Source organism: Canis lupus, chromosome 9, assembly GCF_011100685.1.
Source record: "Canis lupus familiaris isolate Mischka breed German Shepherd chromosome 9, alternate assembly UU_Cfam_GSD_1.0, whole genome shotgun sequence".
NCBI classification, from domain to species: Eukaryota; Metazoa; Chordata; class Mammalia; order Carnivora; family Canidae; genus Canis; species Canis lupus.
In genome coordinates, this window is record NC_049230.1 from 41300404 (window position 1) to 41306403 (window position 6000).

The window sequence follows — 6000 nt, forward strand, 5'->3', positions numbered from 1 at the left end:
TGGGATGTGGAATGAGGGGGGCGAAGTTCCATCCACAAAACTCTCTCTGGAGTAAAGTATCTTCAATGCTGAGGATCGCAATTAAAGAAGGGGACAGACTAGAATGATTCAGGAATGAGAGGCCCTCAACATCGAGTCATATTAAATTGGGCTGATTATCCTAGAGATGACTTGGGGAGTGTCATAACCAGCTGGGGGCCAGACTGAAAGGATCACACAGGCAGGCACCAGACTCACACCGTGATTTCACGAGGGCCGGGGAAGGGCTAGGCGCCTACCAGTCAGTCTAGCGACGCGGCCGGCTTCCTAGGCAACAGTGCGGGCAGTAGGCACAGGTGGACTCGCCTTTCAAGGAACACACGCAAACCAGAAAACACCGCTCCAGAAATTCCAACGTGCTTTCTGGGAAGTTCTGCCACCCTAAGACACGCAACCCCCGCGACACCAGGCCGCCCCCTCCCCCACCGGAGACATCAGAGCATGGGCCTTCCCCCGGCCAGCAGCGGCTCCACAGGGATCCCAGGAGAGTCGGGGGGGGGGGGGGGGGGGGGCGGCAGGGCGGGCGGGGCTGCGGGGACACGAGGGGCCCCGAGAGCCCGGGCGCCTTGGCCCGCTCTGCGCGAGCGACTGCGCGGCCTCGGGGAGGGGAGGGACCGAGGGCGCCCGAATACAAGCTGAAAAGTAAAAACATACCGCGCAGTTAAGGGACGGCGCACGTGGGGACCGCAGCGCCCCACCGCCAAACCCCAACCTCCAGCCCCAGGCACGGACGGGGTTCGAACCCGCGATCTTCGGTTTACGAGACCGACGCCTTACCACTTGGCCACCGCGCCTGACAGCCGAGCGAGCGGTGGAAGCTCTCAGTGGAGGGTAGGCGGCGCAGGCGCGGGAAGGGCGAGGCCCCGCCCCCGCCCCGCCCCCGGGCCGCCCCGCCCCGCCCCCCGGGCCGCCCCCGCCCCCGCCCCGCCCCGCCCCGCCCCGCCCCCCGGGCCGCCCGCCGGGACCCGCTCTGCCCGGCTCTGGGGCGGCTGCGGGCGCGGGCCGGGCACCGGCCTCCTGGCTGCAGCGGGACCCGAACTCGCGGCGCGCCTTCCGGGGAGACCGGGGCAGAGGCCCGCCGGGGCTTCGCTGGGAGCCCAGGCCGCGAACGCGCGCGAGCCGGGCCGGGTCGGTGCGGTGCGGCCGCAGGTTCGGCGGGCGGCGCCGGGGGCTCGGGCCGGGCCGCGCAGAAACGTGCGGGGCGCGGGGGGCGGCGGGCGGAGCGGGCGGAGCGGGCGGCGCTCCGGGGCGAGGGGAGGCCACCTCGGCTCCTGCGGGCTCCTTCCGGCTCGTTCGCGCCGCGCCCTGGCCCGGGACACTCCGCCGAGGCGCTCTGTAGGCGAGGCGGCCCTGCCCGGGAGGAAGCTCCGCGGCCGCCCACGGAGACGGGTCCCCGGGCTGCCCGGCGGAGGAAGGGGGGGCGCGGCGGGGCGGGGCGGGGCGGGGCCCAGGGAGGGGCGCTGCGAGCCGGAGGGCGCGGCGGGGAGAGCGGCGGGGGCGGGGCCGGGGCCGGGGCCGGGGCAGGGGCCGGGGCCGGCCGCCCGCTGGAGGCGAGGACGTGCGCAGGGGGTGAAACGCGTAAAGGAGACTGGCCCGGGACAGGGGCAAAGGGGACTTTGTTGGTAAAGTTTGGTTTCTATTCTATGAGAAGCAAGAAGCTGAAAGGCCGGGAATATGGGTGCTTATTATGATGCTGTGAACGTTTTTATAGACCTTGTGTTTAAAAAAAAAAATTTTTTTTTTTAAAGGAAATCAGGTCCCTCTGACCTCATTTGGCCTGTGGCCACGGGGTCTGCTCCCGGAGAGGCAGGTGGGAGACAGGCCTCTTCCCGGGGCAGGGCGCGGCCACCTGCCAGCCTCCAGCCCTCCTGCAGGCCAGCGCCGGCGTGGGGTGAGGGTCACAGATCCCGCCAATGCCAAAGTCATTCTTGCTTTTTTATAGCACTTTTAAAAAAGTATAGCTGGTGGAGGTTTGGGGAAACCTAGGAAAGCTGTTGCGTGTGCTAAACATAAAATTTACCATCTTGACCATTTAGAAACGTAGTGTCCGCTCTCTGGACATTGCTGTGCAACACATGGAACTTTTATTGAAACTCTACCCACTGAACAGGAAGTGACTCCCCTTCCTCAGCCGCTCCCCAGGCCCTGGCAACCACCATTCCACTTACTGCTTTAGAGTTTGGCTGCTCAGAACTCTCATAGGTGGGGGTCCTACAGTATTTATCTTTTTGTTACTGGCTTATTTCACTTTGCATAATGTACTCGAGGTGCACCCATGTTGTCACATGACGTGATTTCCTATTTTTTTAAAGCTCAGTAAGATCTCGCTGGTTTTCAATCCATTCATTCCTCAATGAGCACGTATTTCCCTTCTTGGACCTCTTTGCTATTGTGAATTATACTGCAGGGAACACGGGTATGGAAATATGCCTTCAGTTCTTTTACATACATAACCCAGAAGAGGGATTGCTGTTCTGTTTTTAATTTTTTCGGGGAACCTCCATATTATTTTCCATAGTGGTTACACCAAAATTACATTCCCACCAACGGTATGTAAGGGTTCAGATTTCCTCAAATCTGGAGCACGTGGGTGGCTCAGCAGCTGTGGGTGGCTCAGTGGTTGAGCCTTTGGCTCAGGTCATGATCTGGGGTCCTGGGATCAAGGCCCACATCAGGCTCTCCATAGAGAGCCTGCTTCTCCCTCCCTATGTCTCTGCCTTTCTCTGTGTCTCTCATGAATAAATAAATAGAATCTTTAAAAACAAAACAAACTTCCTCACATCTGTGCCGTACTTTTTTCTTAAATTTTATTTAAATTCAATTTGCCAGCATATAGTATAACACCCAGTGCTCATTTCATCTTTTTTTTTTCTATATAGTGATCATCTTAATAAGTATGCAATAATATCTCATTGTGGTTGGATTTGCATTTTCCTGGTTGTGATGTTGAGCATATTTTCATATGCTTTTTGGCCATTTGTGTATCATTGAAGAAATGTTTATTCGAGCAAGTCCTTTGCCAAATTTTTTGATGGGTTGTAAGAGTTCTTTGTATATTCTTTGTATATTCTAAGATATTAACCTCTTATCAGATATATGGTTGACTAATAGTTTCTCCCATTCTGTGGGTTGATTTGTCACTCTATTGATTGTTTCCTTTGCAGTGCAGAAGTTTTTTTTTTTTTAATTTGTTTTTTTTATTTATGATAGTCACACAGAGAGAGAGAGAGAGAGAGAGAGAGAGAGAGAGAGAGAGGCAGAGGGAGAAGCAGGCTCCATGCACCAGGAGCCTGACGTGGGATTCGATCCTGGGTGTCCAGGATCGCGCCCTGGGCCAAAGGCAGACGCTAAACCGCTGCGCCACCCAGGGATCCCAGTGCAGAAGTTTTAAGTTTGGTGTAGTCATTCCCGTTTGTCTGTTTTTGTTGCCTGTGCTTCTGGTATCCTATCTGAGGAGTCATTGCCAACTTCAATGTCATGGAGTTTTTCCCCTATTTTTTTTTTTTTTTCTAAGAGCTATAACAGTCAGGTCTTATGTTTAAGTCTTTTGTCCATTTTGAGTTAATTTTTGTATGTGGAATAAGGCAAGCATCTGTCTTCATTCTTTTGCTTTTAGATGTCCAGCTTTCCCAACACCATTTCTGATATTTTAACAAATTAGAAATTAGAATGACAACTGATTAGTTGGAGTCTTATAATTAATTGTTAGTATTTTTCCCTTTTTGATGGCACATGAAATAACTTTTTAATTGGTGAATTTGATGAAATCGCATATGTATAACAGTTAAGAGTCAGACTCATATTTTCACATTTGTATATTTCATGGTGTCCTGATTTTTCTCACCATCATAGGATGAGCATTTCCCACATTCTTGTAAGTGGATCATTTCATTGACTGTAAAATGTACTACTCTGGTGCAGGATACTGATAGGGAAGCTGTGCATGGAGGAGGGAATAGCATGGGAATTCTCACTCACTTTAGCAGTGTACTTGAAACTGCTCTAAAAAGTAGTCTATTTTATAAAAGCACCTTAAAAAAATAAACCCTAAAAGGAGAACAGTGGATAACTCATACATTCTTTGCTCTCTGACCCCCTACTGTGTGAGTCACAGCCAATCCTGGACTGCACTGGGGTTATTCCTTGGTGGGGTCATTCTGGGTCTGTTCAGGTCCACTTCTTAGCTGGTAGGCTTAGGAGCCTGGTTTTGTCTCCCTCCACGAGTGAGCAGCTATAAGTACATGGTCTAACTTCTGTTTTCTAAACTTAGGTACCATTTTTAATATTGAGCTTTTGTATTGTCAAACATGCTGTGAAACTTAGCCAAAAGGTTGGGAGCTGGTTCCAGAACACAGGGCTCCCTAAGTCGCAAAAATCAGGCCATCCCTACCTCCATCTAGCACAGTAGAAAGAGCATCCTGTCATTCATTCCTTCCACAAATCTTCACTGAGCACCTACTACGTGCTAGACCCTGTTCTCAGTGCTGGAGCTATAGCAGTGAACTGAGCAGCACAGCTCCCAGCCCTCATGGAGCTTCCATTCTTTTGTTGTTGTTGTTAATTTAAATTCAATTTGCCGACATATAGTATAACACCCAGTGCTCATCTCGTCATGTGCTGGAGCTTCCATTCTTAAATAAGCAAACCATACAGCAGTCCAGGCTTGCCTGGACTAGTAGAATGTGGCCAAAGTGATGTTGAGTAAATACCCAAAGCTTGGGTCTCAAGAGACCTTGCAGCTTCTTCCTGTGATATCTTAGAGCCTTGTCCCGAACCCCCACCCCCACCCTGTATCAAGAAGGCAGTGTAGTTGATGGAGGATGAGAGGCCATAAGGAGTCTCCCAGCTGAAAGCCAGCACCGCCTGCTACACACGTCGGTGCCCCCATCTTGAGCCCTCTAGCCCAGCTGACACTCCAGCTGAATGCAGCTACGTGAGCGAGCCCAGGCTCAGGGGACCCCTCAGGGGAACTGCCACCCTGCCATGTGAAAATAATGAATGGCTTCTGTTGCAAGCCACTATGTTTTGAGGCTGGTTTGTTACCTAGCAAGAAGAGTCCACTGATACAGCAGGTTGCACACAACTACCATGCTCTTTGGTTCTGGGTTTGTGGGCTGGGGGTTATTTGCATGGCAGGGTTAAAAGTGGCGTGGTGGGCACCTGGGTGTCTCAGTGGTTAAGCATCTGCCTTTGGCTCAGCTCGTGATCCTGGGGGTCCTGGGATCCTGGGGTTCTGGGATCGAGTCCCACATCAGGCTCCCCACAGGGAGTCTGCTTCTCCCTCTGCCTATTGTCTCTGCCTCAGTGTCTCTCATGAATAAATAAATAAAATGTTAAAAAAAAAAAAAAAACTGGTGCTGGATGAATGTGGGAGGGGCCATGCCCAGTGTCCCTTCAGTGGGCTGCTAACCTCAATTTCTTTAGCTACAAAACGGGAGAGCTGGTTAGCTATTAGCCACAGTCCTGCGTTAATTAAAATTTGAACACCTTCTTCATTATTCACTGCTAAAGTTAGCAGGGAGGTGAAATGCCACTTAACCTTTTTTCCTTCATAGCAACCTGACACTCTTCCCCGTGGTCAGGTTTCAAGGTCCCTTTGCCTGCCCGAAAGTTCTAAATTTAAGGCTGCTGCTAACAGGAGAAAAAGTCAACACAACTTGCAACCTTTTTAGAGTGTAGAAGGCCACACCTGTAGACATTTAAATTTAAGGCTGCTTTTCAGGACGCCTGGGTGGCTCAGTGGTTGAGTTCCTGCCTTCAGCCCAGGGCGTGATCCTGGAGACCCTGGATTGAGTCCCATGTCGGACTCCCTGCATGGAGCCTGCTTCTCCCTTTGCCTCTCTCTGGGTCTCTCATGAATAAATAAATAAAATAATAAATAAATTTAAGGCTGCTTTTCATACTTAGGGTTGGTGCAGTTTGGTCTTTATCTCTTTCTTCTCCCTTCTCAGTGGTTAGGGG

At 52.0% G+C, this 6000-nt stretch overlaps 1 non-coding gene across 1 annotated transcript; it reads right to left on the reverse strand.

The window, feature by feature from the left end:
- Positions 1 to 761: 761 nt before the first annotated feature.
- On the reverse strand, positions 762 to 833 carry TRNAT-CGU. Its single transcript has one exon. It is a non-coding gene; the product is annotated as a tRNA-Thr (tRNA).
- Positions 834 to 6000: the final 5167 nt, after the last annotated feature.